General features: G+C 47.5%; 1 protein-coding gene across 3 annotated transcripts in view; it reads left to right on the forward strand.

Moving 5' to 3' along the window:
• Positions 1 to 9,730: 9,730 nt before the first annotated feature.
• Positions 9,731 to 20,119, forward strand: part of CYSTM1 (cysteine rich transmembrane module containing 1) — a 66,362-nt gene continuing 55,973 nt past the window's right edge. For 2 of the 3 annotated variants that reach the window (XM_082651479.1, XM_082651480.1), the window contains exon 1: positions 9,731 to 9,873. The gene's annotated coding sequence lies outside the window, so the exon portion shown is untranslated. Of the gene's footprint in view, positions 9,874 to 10,498; positions 10,606 to 20,119 lie in introns of those variants that run through there. The other variant, XM_082651481.1, reaches the window with a different exon arrangement.

The raw sequence follows: 20,119 nt of genomic DNA on the forward strand, positions 1-20,119 counted from the left end.
CGTGAGGTGCGGCCAAAATACATAAATAAACGCCTCATCAGACTTGATCCTGCAGGGGATGGGAAACCCCTAGAGAATTTTAAGTAAGAGAGTATTAGGGCCAAGTTTATATTTCAGATCAAGACCTCCAGATTGGGCACATGGAGAGCAAGACTGCTGGTTCTGGTGTGAAATCACGGGGAAGGCCTGAACAAGGACCGGTGGGCAAGGAGAAGGGCCAAACTCTGCTACAAGGTAATCAGGGCTATCCTGAACTCAGGGAAGTTCAGGTCTCTGGCTTGAAGGCCTGGCTTCCCTGCCGGACGGTGGTCCAGTTAAGCCAGACACACGAGGAGAGACAGGTTGAGGAAAACATCTACAGAGTTTGAGGTACCAGAGGGCCATAAATGCTAACTTTTATGGGCTCTGCTCCCTCAGAGGGCTTGTTACTTGAAGATTCCTAGGCCCTTGCTCCAGTGATTTGGAAGCAGTGGGTCTAGGATGGAGCCCAGGAAACTGCATGTGTACACAGTGCCCCTCCCACTCTGAGGCAGGTGGACTCCACACCTACAGAGCTGTCAATGTGACCTCACCAGGGAGGGGCCTGGAGCAGGAGGTGGACGACAGGCACACTCTCATCTGGACTGTGGCCAAAGCAGCCAGAAATTCAGGCAAAGGTGGTGTCCAAAATAAGGCTCTAGGGGTAGTGGGTGCAAAGGTCTCCCCTGCTGCAGCTAAAGAGTTGCACTAGAGAGAAACAACAAGGTTCTACTGTATAGCACAGGGGACTGTATTCAATATCCTATGATAAGCCATAATGGAAAAGAATATGAAAAAGAATATATATATGTATAACTGAGTCACTTTGCTGTAGAGCAGAAATTAAACACAATATTAGAAATCAACTATACTTCAATAAAATTAAAAAAAAAAAAGAATTGCACTAGAGTGGCCCTGGTCATCATGTGTAACTCCTGATCACCTGACCAAGGAGCCACAGAAATTAGTGGTAGGGCCAAGATGAAGCAGATACCTTTTAACTTGTTCCCTCTCCGAGGGTGTGGATGGAGGGTAGCCATGGTGAGGATACATGGAGGCTTCGGTGACCTGGAGATGTGCTCTGTGCAAAGAGAGCAGCTTTTGTGCGCATCAGTTTACCCTTGCGACATCTCTATGTGCCTGGGCCTATTATTATTTCCACTTAACAGATGAGAAAACTGAGGCCCAAAAACATTTAGTAAAATGTTCTGGGCTCCAAGATGAGTATGTAGGGGAACTGGGGCTGGAATGCAGGTCTCTGGACACTCCTAATCATAGCATTACCCTGCCTCCCTGAGTGGGAGAAGTCACTTCACCTCTTAAGTCAGGGGTCCCCAAACCCAGGGCCATGGACTGGTTTCAGTCCGTGGCCTGTTAGGAACTGGGCCACACAGCAGGAGGTGAGTGGTAGACGACAAGCGAAGCTTCATCTGTATTTACAGCTGCTCCCCATGGCTCACATTACTGCCTGAGCTCCGCCTCCTGTCAGCATTATGGTGAGTTGTATAATTATTTCATTATATATTACAATGTAATAATAATAGAAATAAAGTGCACAATAAATATAATGTGCTTGAATCATCCCAAAGCCATCCCCCCCACCCCACCCCACCCCCGGTCCGTGGAAGAATTGTCTTCCATGAAACCAGTCCCTGGTGCCAAAAAGGTTGGGGACCACTGTCTTAAATGATTGTCCAAGCAAGGGATGGGGGAGAGTACACGTTTTCCTTGTCCTATCCCTTTCAGAAAGTGTCTAAGTCCTTACCATGTGTGTTTTCCAAAGGAAAGGCTCCCAGGGCCCAGAGGAGCTAGGATTTAGAGCCTTGTGGTACAAACCGACTTGTAGGGTCCCAGCCAGGAACAATTGCCCATCTTCTAAGAATCTCACAGCAGTGCCACATGCCTCAGCTTTATCCAAGCAACAGAAGGAGGTGGTGGAGGCGGCGGTGGCAGCAGCAGCCTCAGCAGCAGCAGCAAATCTGTCCCCAGTGCACGACAGCATTGTTTTGCTGTGATGGAATACACATGGCATATGTCTGCAAAGTTACTATCTTGAGAGCGGGTAGAAAGGGGATTTTTCATGTGCCAGATTTCACTTTCCTTTCTGAAACAATTCCTGTAGTAAACAGAGGTTTTCTGATCTTGCTAAGATCCAGAAGATGGGAATTCCTTTACACATTTTAAGTAAAACTATTGTCTTGTAGAGTTTCAGTCTATTGATGGTGCAAATGTTTTTTTTGTGGTACATGGGTCTCTCACTGCTGAGACCTCTCCCGTTGCGGAGCACAGGCTCCGGACGCGCAGGGTCAGCGGCCATGGCTCACGGGCCCAGCCGCCCCGCGGCATGTGGGATCCTCCCAACCGGGGAACGAACCCGTGTCCCCTGCATCGGCAGGCAGACTCTCAACCACTGCGCCACCAGGGAAGCCCGGTGCAAATGTTTTCTAAACGTGGAAGCTCTCCTGTGCCCCCTCCCTCCCTCCAAAGGCCAGGACAGGAAGAGGCACTGCCACCTATAGGCAACCAACTCTGTTCCAGTCTCAGACCACCCCAGTGATGAGACCACCGCCTGTCCTGTGGCTGCCATCCCCTGGCAAACGGAGTGGGTAAGAGGAAAGGCTTGCTGAGCGTGGGAGGCCTGGGGCAGAGGGGGAGAGGCAAGGAAGGGCCAGGAGGCGAGCAGAATGTGACTTTTAGGAGGAGAATTATTTTGAACTACATCTTGTGTGCTGACAGCATAGTGATCATTATTAGGACCTCAGATGCAACACGAAGCCCGCCCTGAAGTTAAATTTTCCCTTTCCGATAAGCATGGCCTATCAACCCAGCCTAAGATAGCTCAATGCAACCTCCTCCAAGGTAGGGGGTTGAAATGCTCCAGCTGCTCCCTCAGTTACCTTTTATTAAGGACTTTGCCTTATTGGTAAGCAGGGGCACCTGTTTGCCTTAGCCTTATCAAATCAACCTGACAACTACTTCGTGCAAGAACCAGAGCTGTATTTGCGTTTTTCTACCCACATTTAGTTTTGGGGGGTGCTGTTTCATGGAGGGGCAGACCTGTGGCCTGAATGATGCTCAGACAGATTTTGATTGGCTTTCACAGTGTTTTTAAAATTGGTTTTCACATCAAAATCCTGTTTGCCGGCTTCTCTTGAAAAAATCAGAAAACTTGGCCGCACTGGGCCACATTCGCCTGGGCCAAGTGGCCAGATAGTGGCTCCCTTTGCACAGAGTTTGCTCTCCAGTTTGCCGTAACCCCACCACTCCCCATCATCGCCCTTCCACACCCTAAGAAAAGGTACAAGTTGAAAGGCAGATATGGAGAAACGAGTTTCAGTCTTGACCCACCCCTTACCTCCTAGGGCCCCTTGAACAGGTGTCTACATCTCTCTGAAGCCTGTTTTTAATCCCTAGGAAGAAGAGAATAATGAGATAATGCATGCAGAGCACTGGCCAGAAGCCTCGCCTTAGAGGAAGCACTCACTGAGAATTTGCCCTGTATGTTTATTGGTGATTATGACTAATTCCTGTCAATGACGCAGGTGAGACCCAACACTGTATACAAATGGACACACCTACTGAAATGTAAGTTTGATATAAGCAAGGATTTTGAAAATCTGTTTTGCTTATTCCTACATCTCTAGAGCTTAGTACAGTCCCTGGCACATTGTTGGCGGTTGGCACTTAGTAAATGTGCTGACTGAATATGTAGATTTAATGTTTCCCTGAGTTCTTATTCTTCATATGTCATGTGCTAAATCATCATTAGTCCATAATAAATGGACATAATAAATGGACATTAGTCCATAAATGCAAATGGACATATGGGCTGAGTATTTCAAATTTATATGGGCTGATTTTTTTTTCTTATTTTCAAAATATCAAAAGGTAGGGAGATTCTTAAGAGTTGATGGGAACTTCATACTCAGTTGAGTCACAGCCTAGGAGAAAAATGTGTTTTCCTCCAGGGCTGGGTTTCTAAGATCATTATCCGAATGCCAGGCCACTTCAGGAATCAGTGCTTCAAAAAGTCACAATTAAAATTGCACGGCTTTATGTGATGCCTCTTGAGAACTCAGGGTGCTGTAGAAACACATTTAAAGCATGAAGTGCTCCCTGAAGCACTTTCTTCAGAAGTAATACTTCCAGAGAGGAGAGTACACTTAGGTAAAACCAATGGTGAGTTCTATGCCATGATCTCAGCAAGACAAACCTCTGAGTGCTGGAGTTTGCACCCCAGTGGATGCAACTTTCCTGGAAATATGGAAGGTGAGTTGGCTCCCAAGTGGATTCAAAGCTATCCTACTGGAATAATATTGGAATATTATGTTACATGTGCCTACAGGACTCTTCAATAAGCTTGTGGTTTTGGTATCGGTGGCCTGTAGGGGTCAGCTGTGTTTTTTGTTTGCCAGGCATCCGCTCTTCCTAGTGCTGGTAACTAAGCTTCTATTTTCCTGGGGAAGCTGTTCCTTCCAAATTTTAAACTGTGGGGTTTGGGGGGGTGGGCTTACTCCCAGGCTCCAGAGGACAGCATGGAACTAGCCAAGATGTCACATCCTCTGGCTGCAACCACACATTCAGAGAAAAGCAAGTTACCCAAAGCCGATGCAAACAGTCAGACTCCAGTCTGGAGCTTTTCTTAGTACTGTTGGGAAAGAGAAAGCCTTTTGTCTGCTGGGAACTTTTTGCTATGAGAATGTAATTCTGACACTCTCAGAGGGACTGCCTGAGAATGCAGAGAAGAGAGCTGAGAGATCAAGAGAGGAGACTCCTGGTGATACTGTTTGAGTGCCCGGATCTGGCTATTCCTGAAGTTCAGATTTGCCTCTGGACTCCTGGTTTCAAGAGCCAATAAATTCTCTCTCCCTCTTTCTTAAACTGATTTGAACAGCATTTTAGTCACTTGCAATGGAGACACTCCTGACTAGCAAATTGGAATTCGAAAATGTAAATCAGAAGAAGAGGCATAAAACTGTGAGACTCATTGCTCAGGTAAAACCCAAAACCTTAAACCATGACCAGAAGCAAACTCATGCCTCTTTCTACTTCACATGAACCTCAAATTCCATTAGAACCAGGCAGAGCAGTGAGCTAGTGAACAGCAGAAGTGAAATTTTCTTCTCCTTTAACATCCTCACACACAAAAAGAATCTGGTCATTCTTTTCTGGGTTTTGTGCATGTGCTGTCCACACTCACTGGCTTTCCTTTCACATGTGTTCATTTGTCTGCTTCCACGGGGGGAAGACATTGAAATAAGCCAGAGGCCAAGTCTTAGTGGATTTCTCCAGTGCTTTAAAACTCTGTTCTTAGGGGAATTCCACAGTGTTTGCCATTGAGCCTGAGAGCTCCAGAAAGTCATTGTTTGACTTGTGCAGCATGTAGAGATGTTCATTTAACAGGGTTACTGAGCGCCTCTGCCTGCCAGGCTCTGACCGCCACACACGTGTGAGCAAGGGGGCACAGTCTTTCTCTTTTTCAGGAGGGGTGGTTTCTAGTACTTCGTCAGCCCTTCCTTACCCTTTGGGGCTGCACCTTTGCCCCTACTCTCCCTTCTGGCCAGGTTGAATTCTGCTGCTAAATGATTCTTTACAAACACTGCATCCCATTCCCATTTCCCATTCTGAGGAGCTTCAGTGGTTGCCTATACTTTTTGTATTAAATCGATACTCTTCTCAGGCCTTAATAAAACTAATACTAATAATAAAGAGAAGTGAATAGTTTGGAGCACTTACTATGTGCCAAGTGCCACATTTAGGTTTCATATGCATTATCTTAGGTAATCCTCAAAATAACACTATAGATACACTGGGGGTGGGGATGAGGGTGGGAAATAAAAACACTGTGAAGTAGATAACAATGTTATGCCTATTTTTTTCCAGATAAGGAAGCTAATGCACAGAGAGGTTAAATAACTTACTCAAGGTCATGTGGCCAATAAGTGATGGAGTTCGACCCTGACACTCTGGCTCCACACCCCATGTTTCTACCAGAAGATCTTGCTATCTCAAAAGCTCCTCTACAATCTGCTGTGTCTCTACCTTATTTCTCACAACTGTCCAATTTCCACAGTCCACTTAGGTTGATCTTATGTCTATGCCCACCATTCTCTAGTGTTATTGCCCTTGCTTATTTGTTCATTCATTCATTCAGCAAATATTTACTGAGCCCCTGTCTCAGGTGTTCATGTCGTCCAGATGATATAACCAAGAATGCTCTCTTCTCTCACCACTTCTCCAAATCCTCCAAATTTCAGGCTTTGTTCCAGACCCTTTCTTTTATACATCCCACTTCAGCCAATGCAGCTGGCATGGCATCCCTCTCCATGAATGCTGAGGGCAGAGAAGGGCATGACATAGTTTAGCACTCAATTTCACAGGGGCTTTGTGACCTCTCATGCTGTCTCACTGTCCTAGCAGGAGTGTGATGTCTGGAGGACCGAGTCAGAGAACTTGCTCCTTTCATATCCATCACAGTGTGGAGTGTAGATTAGGCATCCAAGAAACATTCTTTCACCCAATTGGTGACTGAACAAATGGGGTCCAATGAAAATACAACGATTTTTTTTTTTTTTTTTTTTTGTGGTACGCAGGCCTCTCACTGTTGTGGCCTCTCCCGTTGAGGAGCACAAACTGCGGACACGCAGGCTCAGCGGCCATGACTCACGGGCCCAGCCGCTCCGCGGCATGTGGGATCTTCCCGGACCGGGGCACGAACTGTGTCCCCTGCATCGGCAGGCGGACTCTCAACCACTGCGCCACCAGGGAAGTCCACAACGATTTTTTTAAAAATTAATTTATTTATATTTTTGGCTGCGTTGGGTCTTCGTTGCTGCGCTCAGTCTTTCTCTAGTTGCAGTGAGCTGGGGCTCCTCTTCATTGCAGTGCGCGGGCTTCTCCTTGAAGTGGCTTCTCTTGTTGTGGAGCATGGGCTCTAGGTGCGCGGGCTTCAGTAGTGTGGCACTTGGGCTCAGTAGTTGTGGCGCACGGGATTAGCTGCTCTGCGGCATGTGGGATCTTCCTGGACCAGGGCTTGAACTCATGTTCCCTGCATTGGCAGGCAGATTCTTAACCACTGTGCCACCAGGCAAGCCCTACAATGATTTTTTAAATGGCCTTCTGAAAAACTGTGAATCTGGGTTCTTCCTTTGACCTAGAATTCACCTCAAGTTGATGACAGTCTCCTGAGGTAGGTATTATACCCATTTTACAGATAAGACTGAGGCTCAAGGAAGGTGGGTAACTTGTCTGATTTCACAAAATGAATATACCTCAGAGCACAGTTTCCCAACCCCTGCATCATGCTGCCTCCACAATCCTTGGATGGTTCTCCTGAGTTCACAAATGTTGAAAATCCATTGCAGTTCCAGTGGCTAATGGACTTTCACAAAAAATGTGCTTCGTCAGGACCTTCCACACAGACATTTTTATTTCTGGGAATGGAAACTTGTGAAGAAACTCCAGTGACTTCTACATCTGGCTGGCTGCTTACTCCTGGGACTTGAGGTCAAATCCTAGAAAAGAGTCATGTGGGATGTGCTCCCTGGCCATGTCTCTGGTTCTTGGATGCTGCCAAGTAACATTCCTTGAGTTTGTACTCATCTGATAGCACTCCTTCCTCAAGGGGGTGGTGGGGATGGGGGTGGGGAACGTTCTATTTTTTCCTTTGGTGGTTATGCCCTGTCACACCCAAGCAGCTCAGTAAAAGGGGAGTGGCCAAGGACCTTACTGAAAACACCGTTCTTTCATCTCTTCTCCCCCAGCATGACCCCATATGTCCCAGCTGCCCTCTCCAGCCTTGCTCCCTTGCAGGGGCAGTTATCTCCGCCTTGGCCCTCACCCTCACCTTGCCCTGCCCACAGTAGAGCCTCAGAGGCCCTGTGCTTTCCCCTCGGGCCTACATCAGGTTCTTCTCACCTGCTCCTCCTTCTCTGCAGTCCTCACTTTTGCAGCCTCTCAGCCTCCCTTCCCTTAATGCTATTAGTACACGTTTCCATTCAGCAGCCTCTCCCCAAACCACTGCTCCTTCTCCTTTCTCTAGATCCCTTCTCCATTCTCTCTGCTCCTAGCACTTCTCCCCTCCACTGCCTCCCTCAAACCTCATTCTAGCCCAACTCTTCTCCAACCTGTCCCTAACCTGCAGTTGGAGTTCCCCTCCTCAGATCTGCCACCCCAGGTGTGGCTGCCCCTGCCCTGCTCCCACCATCTTCCTGCCTCCGAATCTCTGCCCTTTGGGACCTGGGCTCATGTTTTAAATCTCTTCTCTCCTATTAGTACACCTCTGACTGGAGTCATGACTCTACTTTATCTTTCACAGCTGTCTTTTATTCCCGTTTGTATGCTAGTTTCTTTTTTTTTTTAAAGATTTTTTTTGATGTGGACCATTTTTAAAGTCTTTATTGAATTTGTTACAATATTGCTTCTGTTTTATGTTTTGGTTTTTTGGCCACGAGGCCTGTGGGATCATTGTTCCCTGACCAGGGCTAAAACCCGCATCCCCTGCATTGGAAGGCGAAGTCTCAACCACTGGACTGCCAGAGAAGTCCCGCTAGTTTCTTTTTTAAATAAATGTATAAAAATAAAGAAGTGTCACTTAAAATGAAACTATTAAGTAAACAGCACAGGTGGTACTTGGATATTAGGTACACCACCGATAAACTCCTGATCTTCAAGAATCGTGCCTCAAGCAGCCTGGAATTGCTCATTGCTCATTGCACACATTCTAGTGTGCTCACTAGAAGTTATTTATAAAATAACTTTTTGGTTTAAAATCCCACAGGCTGAGAGGGAAGGACGACATACATGAAACCTCCATAGTGGTGCAGGGACTAGAAGAGTAAAACTTAAATGGAACTCAGAAAGTGAAGGGACGAAATAAGCAGTGGCTTTCAAACCAGGACCTCCATGGAGTGTTAGATTTTCATTTTGAAGCTGATGGTCTATGTCTAGCAACTGGAAAGTCATAGAGGTGCAGGCATACAATTATAGTGAGCAAGGGGAGGAAATTGAGAAAATCGATATCTAATCCGAAAAACAAAAAAGCTTTTCAAGTAGGACGTCCGGGCTTGTTCTAGGCTTTGCTCTGGGAGTGTTTCAGTGCTTTCTCTTTCTGTTGGAATAGAAGGAGGCCTTCAGGACAGGAGGTCTGGGACTGGGCTACAGCCCGTCTCCTCCCCTCTCCTGAATGAATTAAGTCTTACTACTTTCTCCAGCAAAGGCTGCACTACTTGTTGAGAGGCTTATGGGGAAAGTTGCCAAAGAGCAATCCAGTTATCAGCCTCAGCCCCAGCCCTCTCAGGTACAGTTCGCGGAGCAAACCCTCGAACCTAGTTGGGTCTAGACCCAGAAGACACGGAGAGGAGCAGCCCACAAGCGAACCTGCGTGCCACGCACTGAACCGGGTATGGTGGGGACACAGGCCCTGCCAGCCAGGCACTTGCACTGGCGGCGAGGGGATAACGTCTGGAGTCTCGGAGCACTGATCGAACTTGATGCCTGTGCCTGTTGGAGTCTCAGGTATCCATCCCAACTCGGAGGCCTGAGCAGCCAGGCCAGAGACGGACCTCGAGGCTCCGCGTCGTCAACAGCCCGGGAGCGCTTCAGGAGGCGCTTCCAGGACCAGCTGCAGGGAACTGGGCTCTTGCTATGACACCGCCCACCGCCTTGCCCCGCCCCGTGCGGGTTGCCAAGGTGATCAGGTGACTCTGAGCTCGCGGCGCTCGGGCCGGTTGTGACGTCAGGCGCGCCCAGGCTCCTCACTCGCTCCTTGGCAGGTGCGGCGCGACTAGTGCGGTCTCGTCTGATCCCAGCGGGTCCGGGCCGAACCAGTGCCTAGCAGTTTCGAAGAGAAGAGAGGTAAGGTGCGGCGGAGCCGGACCCGGCCAAGATGGGACCAGGGAGGGGGTGAGGCGCGGGCAGGGCCCTTCCGGGGTTTTGCGCACCCCCGAGCTCCCCAGAGGGCGCCGGAAGAGCGAAGGGCCCCGGGGCGGGATGGGCCGGCTCCGGCCGAGGAGCGCGCACAGGCTGGGAGAGAGGCCAGGAGCTGGGGAGCGGTTGCAGCCGGCCCGCTGCCCACCCCGGCTCATCGCGGCTGCTCCTCCGGGTCCCGTCGCAGCGCCGCTGGCGGAGGCTGGGAAGATCCAGCGCCGCCCGCCCGGCCTTTGGGCAGTGGACTAAGGGGCTCCGCGTTGCGAGAAGTCGGCTGACTGAGAGCTGGGCTCGCCACACCCGGTCTCGGGAGACGTCTGCGGGAGGCTTCTGCATCTCTTCGCCTTGGGCTGCGATTTCTAGGGCGCTGCCGGGGATCCACTCCGTGCTCTGAGCCGGGCCTGCTGGGGGCGGGAGAGCGCTGGGGAGCCCCTCGGGTGGGAGCAGGGGCCGGGGGTGTTCAGGAAAGGTGTTGCGGGGGAAAAGGAATCTTCACTATTGAGTACGGTGTCTAGGGATCTGAATAGACCTGTTGGAGGAAGTGAAATCTGAGCGGAGCCCTGAGGGGGGCGGCTCATCTCCGGCAGCTGTGGGCATTGGAAGAGTAGAGGGAGGGAAAGGGGACCTCTGGAGAGGGAGACCTTGAGCCTCGCGCTGGAGGTAAGGGAAAGACGATTCGGCGACTTACTGGACCGAGTGCTAGGGCGGTTTTGGGGGCGGAGGGGAAGTTTGGAGATTTAGGTTAGGGCCGGTTGGGAAAAACTCTTTGAGCGCTCAGCTGAGGGTTTGTGTACTGTGGGGAGGCATTGAAGCGTCGGCTGGGTTGGGGTAGGGGAACACTGGGATGGGGAGACACCGAGGAGGCAGTTGACAGCCTGGAAAAGAGGTGACAACGCCTAGAACTCTGGTCCGTTGGGATTCTGTGAACCTTGCTTCTGAAATCTTTGTATCAGACAAGGATGTGGGAGCAGGCAGCCAGGTGCTAATTACCCCGGCCATTGTTAGCAGATTTTTAAAAAATTCCTTCTTATGCGGGAAAGGAAGCACGCAGCTGCGGCTCATTTTCTCTTCTCATTTGGCCGGGTGAGTTAATGACTCTCTGAGGGCTTTGCTACCCTTGATATGCACTGAGGTTGTATTGTCCACAGCACTTACCCTTTAGAAATTTCAGAGTGTTCTACAAACACCTCTTATCCCCAGGGTGAAAGCCAACCCTGAGCTAGTGGTAGGAGATTTAATGGCAGAGAAGTTATTGAAGGATAGTCAGTGCCCCAAACATGAATGGGGGCATTGGGGAAGCTGAAAGGAGTCCCCTGCTCTTTGTTAATTGTAGAACAGAGTTCCCCTTTCCTACCTGCTACCCTCAGTTTGTGGGCTTCTTAGGTAAGGCTGCTTAAGTGTTAATTGGCCATTTTGTCTTAAATTCTTGAGAAATAGGAAGAAGATATTTTGATTTTTGAAGAGGAATGATTTGGTGATATATGGGTTTTTTTCCAGCTCTGAAATTTACTGATCCTGTGAACAACAACAAAAAGCACACAGTTGTCCTTTTTAGATTGAACCTTTCACAAACTTCTGTTTTCTGGGAGGAAGTGAAATAGCTGAAACTTCTCACCAATTTGTTTTGTATTTGTTTGACTCCAGAAAACAGAATTGGACTCCAGGAATCCTGTACAGTAAAAGGCAGTTGAGGGAATTGCTGAGAACTTGGCAAGGTGGCTGCAGCTGGTTTATGCATTAAACGGAGAAACCAGCACAGCACTCAAGGGAGGACAAATCCAGAGTGCTGGCAGCTGGGGAGAGCGAGCTTCCCAGTCAGATCAGCCACATCATTCTCTGTAAAACATGTCTTAAGACAAGTCATTTGAGCATTGAGCAATGTGTGTTTACCACATATTTCTACTTACCTGAAGAGTCCCCCCCCCTCCCCGTGTACCTATTCATTGGCTGGGCTTGTTATGAAAGAGCTTTTTACAGGGCTCTCCAGAAGCCCCATAATATTAAGAATCGCTGGAAGTTAGATTTCTGGGCCACATTTTAAAAAAACTGTTAACCATTTTCTAAATGGTCTTTGGAATTATTTGGAACGGCCAACTAATCATGCTTCCTTTGGAAACAGTCCGCTCCCCCTCCCCCAGACACTGTAACTATGTGCTGTCAGGGCGGTTAAGTAGGCCGAGAGTTTTGGGAAATTTTCTGCTTTCATTCACCCCGGCTGCCCCCACAAATGTTCCCACTGGTAGAGAATTTAAGACTTCAATGTTAGGAAAGAAAGATAGTGTTTCCCTCAACACAAGCAATGATAAACACCAGGCCTGGCTGTTCTGTTGAAGAACAGAAATACCCTCCCTTAAGGGGAACTGGGCCCAGGTGGGAACCAGGGCTAGGGTATGAGCCAGAGACCCCCACGGAGCGTTCTAGGCCTGCACCTTTGTCACCCAAGGGCAGGCCCTCCTTTCTTGGCTGGAAACAGTCCTCAACCTTGAAACGGGGTAATGGACCGCAGCACACCATAGCAGGTTCTCTGCACAGCAAGGCCTCCTAAGGGTTTGTAATGCAGAGACTCTGCCTGGGCAATGGAGCACAGACCGCTTATGGCCAACTTTTCAGCAGAAAGCTCTACACTGCCCTCATGGAAGCCAAATCTCTTTTGAAGAACAGTAGTCAATTCCTGGATCCGTCAGCCCTTCCTCACCAAGAACATTCTGTGTCCTGGTGGCCAAGATAATGATTTCTGTCCTGGTTGGTGTAACTCGGACCTCAACTCCAGAGTACCCATCTTCAGCCAGCTCCCTAGTGAGAAACTCGTTCAGTTCAGCTTTGAATATGCCGTCAGTGACAAACTTCTTCTTGGAAATCTGCACGGCCATCTTGCCACCGCGCTCCGCCGAAAGGAAAGGCTTCACAGAGGGTCCCCCCCATAAATTTATTTATTTATGGCTCTGTTGGGTCTTTGTTGCTGCGCGTGGGCTTGCTCTAGTTGTGGAGAGCGGGGTGTGGGGGGGCGTTACTCTTCGTTGTGGTGCGTGGGCTTCTCATTGTGGTGGCTTCTCTTGTTGCGGAGCACGGGCTCTAGGCGCGCGGGCTCAGTAGTTGTGACTCACAGGCTCTGGAGCACAGGCTCAGTAGTTGTGGCGCGTGGGCTTAGTTTCTCCACGGCATGTGGGATTTTCCCCGCCCAGGGCTCGAACCCGTGTCCCCTGCATTGACAGGCGGATTCTTAACCACTGCACCACCAGGGAAGTCCTTCACAGAGGTTCTGAAGGAATATTAATGGGAGGCTTTTATGAAATTTGAGCTCCTCTAAAGCAGAATATTTTAATTTTTGGATGATTGATATTTTTTTGAGATGCAGTGAAATAAAAAAAGAGGTGAACATTTAAATTTTTTTGGTAAAAGCCTCATTCAGCACCCTAAGGCTTTTTTGTTTTTGTTTCCGGGTGTATTTGGGCTTGGTTACCAATAAGCCAATAATCAGATCTGGAGACCTGAGGGTAAGTTCATGTTTGCATTTCATACGTAAATAAGTTCAGACTGTTTCACACTTTATCCAGCTGGTTTAGAGTGCCTGGAGTAAACCTTGCAGCTTCTTGGGTTTTGGACCCTACATCCTTTCAACCCTAAAGGAGTTATTTACTAAGCATTTCAGAGACTGAAGTGGGCAATAATGCTCACTAAATTGAATGAGGAGTGAAATAGTCATCTTTTAAAATTTCATTCTCCTGAGTCACTCTGCCAGTCCTCCATCAGATAGAGATTCAAGTGCTTGCTGATGTGCCCAGGGAACTACAGAACTACAACATCCGTCTCTCGGACTTGTGACATTTGTTGTCTAGGCATAGTTCTCACAGGGAAGTTCTGACAGGAGAGGCTTCCTGTTTTTCTCAGGCTGAATTGAGTGCTGTGTTCTAGGCCTCCAAGCTCCTCACGCTTGACCAGCCCTACTAATTGGCTTGGCTGTACAATGGGAGTCAGCAATTAACACACAGCAGTTTAAAAGCAAGGGGATTGGGCATGAGTTGACCCTCCAGGCTCTGGCCAAAAAGGTTCACACCATTTTGGGCACTATATACAAAGGGCTCTTCAAAAGGCAGTGAGCTTAGAATGACTTCTTTTGTAGTTTTTAGGAGACGTATGTGGAATATTAGTACTGATTTAGGCCTCAAAACCAGAGCTAGGAAACTGGATGGGCCCTCAGTTCTAAAGCAAGGGAGGGAGTTCCCTGGTGGCGCAGTGGTTAAGAATCTGCCTGCCAATGCAGGGGACATGGGTTTGATCCCTGGGCCGGGAAGATCCCACATGGTGCGGAACATCTAAGCCCATGCACCACAACTACTGAGCCCGCGCGCCTAGTCCTGTGCTCTGTAACAAGAGAAGCCACTACAATGAGAAGCCTGTGTACCACAACGAAGAGTAGCTCCCCAGTCTCTGTAACTAGAGAAAGCCTGCACGTAGCAATTAAGACCCAACGCAGCCAAAAAAAAAAAAAAAAATTAAAAAAAAAGCAAGGGAGATAAATGGTTTGAATCCAGTGTCTGTGGGTAGCAAGTCTGGTATGGCTTTGTCAAAAACAAAGGATGGTTTATATTTTTCTGAACCTTTTGATTAAAGGCATACCTCGTTTCATTGTACTTTGATCTGTTGGGCCTTGCAGATACTGCGATTTTTACAGATAGAAGGTTTGTGGCAACCCTGTGTCTGTCGGCGTCATTTTTCCAACAGCACTTGTTCACTTTGTTTCTCTGTGTCACATTTTGGTAATTCTCGCAATACTTCAAACCTCCATCAGCAAAAAAGATTACAACTCGCTGAAGGCTCAGAAGTTTGTTAGTATTTTTCAGTGATAAAGTATTTTCTTTTTAATATTTATTTTATTTATTTATTTGGCTGCGCCGGTTCTTAGCTACAGCATGCGTGTGGGATCTAGTTCCCTGACCAGGGATCCAACCCGTGGCCCCTGCGTTGGGAGCACGGAGTCTTAACCACTGGACCACCAGGGAAGTCCCACAGTGGTGAAGTATTTTTAAATTACGGTGTGTACATTATTTTTTTAGACATAATGCTATTGTACCCTCAATAGACTACGGTATAGTGAAAACATAACTTTCATCTGCACTGAGAAACCAAAAAATTTGTGTGACTCTCTTTATCGTGATATTCAGTTTATTGTGGTGATGTGTGTGAATGATTTAAGGGAGTCTTGGTAATCATGGTGAGGGGAGGGTTTGATCTGCCTGAATTTACTCATTGGAGAGTAATGCCTTATTCACAGATGCCTTTCATCAGTTCTCTGATTTGTGTTAAAGAGTCATTAGTCTCAAGAGAATTGGCCCAGAAAATAAATCACGACTGAAATCTACCTGGCCTCCTGGCCAGTGTTCAAAGAAAGGCAGGGGTGGGAAACAATTGAATTGCAAAGGTATTTGGGAATAGGAAGACCTGGGAAGTGGTGCTAGACTTCTGCTCTCAGTACTTCACCCATCAGCTTTCAGTATTGGGACCTCGGGCAGGATCATTTGGGGACAGTATGTGTGAAGAGGGGGACTTCTATAGGAATGTGCCTATCTCATGAGTCCTTGTCGTTAAACCTATACTTACTGCTTTCCTGCTGCCCGCTAGCTTCCCAGAGACCCCAGACCCCGTGTCCCCCCTTCCCCCACCCCCAGACTTTCTTCCGCAGCACCCTCTCTAAAGGCTGGTGTGATTCATCAATCTCTGATCCAATTTCTGCGTCCTCTGGTTCTGCTGACTTTGCTGAACTAAATCTTGGTGATGTGTGATGGTGGCAGAACTCCAGCGAGGGGTGGTTGCATTCTAAGGGCTTGGAGGTGGGTGCTTCATCTGTTTCTCACACTTAATTTGTGTTCCACCTGCATGATTTTTGTCTTATCTCTTTGCCATCAGTACTATTATTTAACATTTTTCTTTAAATTATGCCATTTTTTAAAAACTCTAAAAGTTATTTGAAAGGGAAACTATGATTGGCTTAAATTGGAAACCACTATCACCTGCCACAAATAGAAAGCAAATATTAAAAAGCCTAACTATTAAAATTAAGTTGTCTGTCCACATTCCCCAAATTGTTCCACATACTCCAGTTGGAAAAATACTGCCTTCATCCAAAGACATGACTCACTCTGTTAATTTTTTCAGGTGGCAGTAAACAGGTGGTAGGAATGGTTTGGGGGTAGGCAGGCCTTCAGAGAGGACCCCTTGAATCCCATCTTCTGAAACTCTGCATGGCTATATGACACCAGGAAGACAGCAGAGTGAAAAACGTAGGAACTAAAAAGAAATACATGCAGTCAGTTGAAAACACTGGTGTTTTGACATGAGGTTTGCCAGAAGGAGGCCCGAGTGGTGGTGAGCCTGTATACTACATTAAACTCTAGGCCCTCCACCAGGGATGTGACTTTATTGATGCTGTGTTCTGTTGTTCTTTCTGTGCAGGTGCGCTCTTGGAAAACGCAGGTTTTTGTTCAGGGTGGATGCAGTTTGTTTTCTTGTGTTTGTTTTTAATTCATCAATACTCCATACTACTTTGGGCCCCTTGTCTTCCATACATACAGTTGCTCTTGGTGGATGTTACTAATGACAGAACTCTGAAGTTATCATCTAGCATGTGTTTTTTCTAAGCTTTTTGTCCATAATGCGTATTCCTTTAAAAAAAATTCTATGAAAATGAAAGCGGGGGGAGTGAGCTGCCCTGGGATGTCTGGTCCTTAGGGTGCTCACATGGCAGGTGTGACTGGTACTTGCTGGTGTTCAGTGAAATTCACTCTTGTCCTTTAAAGCTGCCCTGCGGTGCTGACTGAGCTGCCGCTCCCGCAGAGGGTCGGTCAGGAGAGCGTGCTTTAATGGTGGAGCAAAGCCAGGGCTGGGCTGGTAGCCGGCAGGAACCAGGAGTGCTTAGTTAAATTGCCAGCACATGAAGCTGTAGGGGCCTTTTTCTAAGCCGTCAAGATTTCAGTTTTCCCACAAAGCCTAGTCTAATGCTCTGGGAGGGGGCAGGCAGAGCCTGTCTTTCAGGGGCCGTGCTGGTGAGGGACCTGGCCTGGGAAGTGGCCTTGTCAGGCTTGTTGGGAGGGATAGACTGTCCCTTTCTAGTGTGTCCTGTCAAGTTGGCAGGGAGCAGAGTTCCTCCCTTTTCTCTCTCTCCCTGCTCTAACCTATTCTTTAATCTCCCCAACTCACTTTCTCTGTTAACAGCTTTCTTCCCTTTTTCTTTCCCTTCTGTTCACTGCTGCTTTTGCTTCCTACCCTCCCTCTTGCTGGGCTCATTTTCCCTCCATTGTCACTTTGAGGGCTGGCTGTTTGAAGCTCCAGAGTTACAATGCTCTCCTGTACATCCCATGACTAGATGTAATTCAGAGGTCCCCAGCCTTTTTTTCTGAGCAGGAGCCAGCCTTCACTTCCCCATGGCTTTAAGATAGCAGCATCAGTGGGGTGCTGACCGGAGTTCCCGAGCTGAGGGGTGGGACGCAGCTGGTGGTTGGAGTTCCCAAGGGGGGAGTGGGCAGTGGGGGGGTGGGCTTGCTGGCATTATGGGAGCTGTCAGACAAGGGGCTGAGTGAGGTCCACCTTTGGGGTGTCCTTCCAGAAGCTGAAGGCAGAAGGCTGTCCTACATTCAGGTAGTCCTCTGGCTTCTGCAGAGGACCATCCGTGACTAGTAAAGGCTGGAGAAGGGGCCCTTGGTGAGGTTGGCTTGAAACCCATGGGACTGTTCACAGCTGTGGATCCTGCCCTGGTGCTGGGACAAAACATGTTCTCAGTGGTAGCTGGATGGTTGTTGGAAGCATCTAGAAGTGTGGCTTTCCTGCTCAACGAGTGAAGAAATAGGTTATTTTCTCCTAAAAGCCATGGGGCAGACATTACCCAAAGATATCTTTCATTTTTTACTGTGTGTAGTCATCTCTCAGTAGTTCCAGGACCCCTTCATACCAAAATAATGTGGATGCGCAAGTCCCGTAAATAAAATGGCATAGGGTTTGCATTTAACCTACGCACATCCTCTGAATACTTTAAATCGTCTCTAGATTACTTATTATTTTTTTTATAAATTTATTTTATTTATTTTTGGCTGTGTTGGGTCTTCGTTGCTTCGTGCGGGCTTTCTCTAGTTGTGGCGAGTAGGGGCTACTCTTTGTTGCGGTGGGCAGGCTTCTCGTTGCAGTGGCTTCTCTTGTTGCGGAGCACAGGCTCTAGGCGTGTGGGCTCAGTAGTTGTGGCTCACGGGTTCTAGAGCACAGGCTCAGTAGTTGTGGCACATGGGCTTAGTTGCTCCGTGGCATGTGGGATCTTCCCAGACCAAGGATCGAACCCGCGTCTCCTGCATTGGCAGGTGGATTCTTATCCACTATGCCACCAGGGAAGTCCCAATTATTTTACTTCTATTATCAGTGATACTGAAGGCGAAGAGGAAGGCCGCTAGAGTTCTTTCTCTCATATCCTCAGTACTGGGCTTGTCATGTAATAAGTACTTAATAATGTTGAATAAACAAATGATTAGGTTTGCCAATAGTATCTGACAAGCAAACGAATAAAATTACATGACTCCTATTAAAAGAGATAAAGGATAACTATAGAAAAAGAAGCTGCAGTGATCCTGAAAGTCAACTCTTAGTAAGGCTGTTTGTGAGCGTTATCTCTGACCAGAGTGTGAAGGTTGAGTAATCCGCATTTCCCTTTCTGCCTAACTCTCAGTGTGATCATTGCTTCCCGTTAGAAGCCTTCTCTGACTTCCCTGACCTACTGTTTCTACTTTTTAATTTTTATTTATTTATTTATTTATTTTTTGCGGTACGCGGGCCTCTCACTGTTGTGGCCTCTCCCGTTGTGGAGCACAGGCTCTGGACACGCAGGCTCAGCGGCCATGGCTCACGGGCCCAGCTGCTCAGCGGCTATGGCTCACAGGCCCAGCCGCTCCGCGGCATGTGGGATCTTCCCGGACCGGGGCCCTGCATTGGCAGGCGGACTCTCAACCACTGCGCCACCAGGGAAGCCCTGTCTCTACTTTTTATAGAAGGAACAAATGACTGTGTGAATGGAATAAACGAACACATCAATGCCAAAATTTAACAAAAACTGTAAACCTGAGATGATAGAGCAGCACCAAACCAGTAATTCTAAAGCTTTTTTTAGCCCAACAAACAATACCCAAAATTATGGGTATGAGAATCAAGAAAAACTGAGGGACCTAGAATATAAAATAATCTATTTACAAAGATCCCTAATTAGGGAGTTCAGAAAAGACACAGAGGAGGTCTTCAGAGTAAAATCAGCCCTTTTTTAAAAAAAAAACTTTACAATTTTATAAATTCCCAAGAAGGATATGTAAAGATGGAGGGATAAGCATGACTTCTGGCTTTGAAGATAAGAATAGTCCCAAGGTAGGGGAAGTCTGCATGTAACCAAGAGAATTTTTTTTTAACCCCATGTTTGGTACTTAGCCAAGTGACTTTTCAGTTTGAAGCAGAGAAAAAACATTTAAAGAACTTAAGAAGCTGAAGTGTCTTGTGAAAAAAAGAATCATGGGACTTCCCTGGCAGTCCAGTGGTTAAGACTCTGCACGTCCACTGCAGGGGCCACGGGTTCGATCCCTGGTCGGGGAACTAAGATCCCACATGCCGCATGGAGTGCCTCCCCCCCACAAAAAAGAACCACAATTACAAAAATCACTGTAAAAAGCAGTGAAGAGCAGATATAAAATAGTTTATCCACAAGGGAAAATTAATAATAGGAAGGGAAGTTGGGGCACTAGAAGGGGTCTACAGAAGCATTCTAGGCATTTAAAAAAAAAAAAGAGGTGGGTAACATGAAAATACCAAAAAGCACTAAGAAAACTTAATTTTTTTCTGACTATATAGGTTCCTTATTGAAATTTTCAAACATACAGAATAACAATTGCCAATAATTCCAGCACCCAGGGAAAACCACTATAAATGTTTTTTTCCTTCTAGCCAAATTTTGTCTGTCTACTGTTACTGTACACTTAAAGCATGAAAATCTTTTTTTTTTTTTTCCCCATTTTAATCAAGGCTTCTCAGGACGGTCCCCTCAGCCCTTCCCAGGCTTGTCTGCCAAAGCATGAAAATCTTAATGTACAACTCCAAAACTGTTCCATGTAATCATGACTCAGCTCAAGATGTGGAACATCTCCATCATCCCAGAAAT

Source organism: Grampus griseus (genome assembly GCF_964374135.1).
Source record: "Grampus griseus genome assembly, chromosome: 3".
In the NCBI taxonomy this organism is placed as follows: domain Eukaryota; kingdom Metazoa; phylum Chordata; class Mammalia; order Artiodactyla; family Delphinidae; genus Grampus; species Grampus griseus.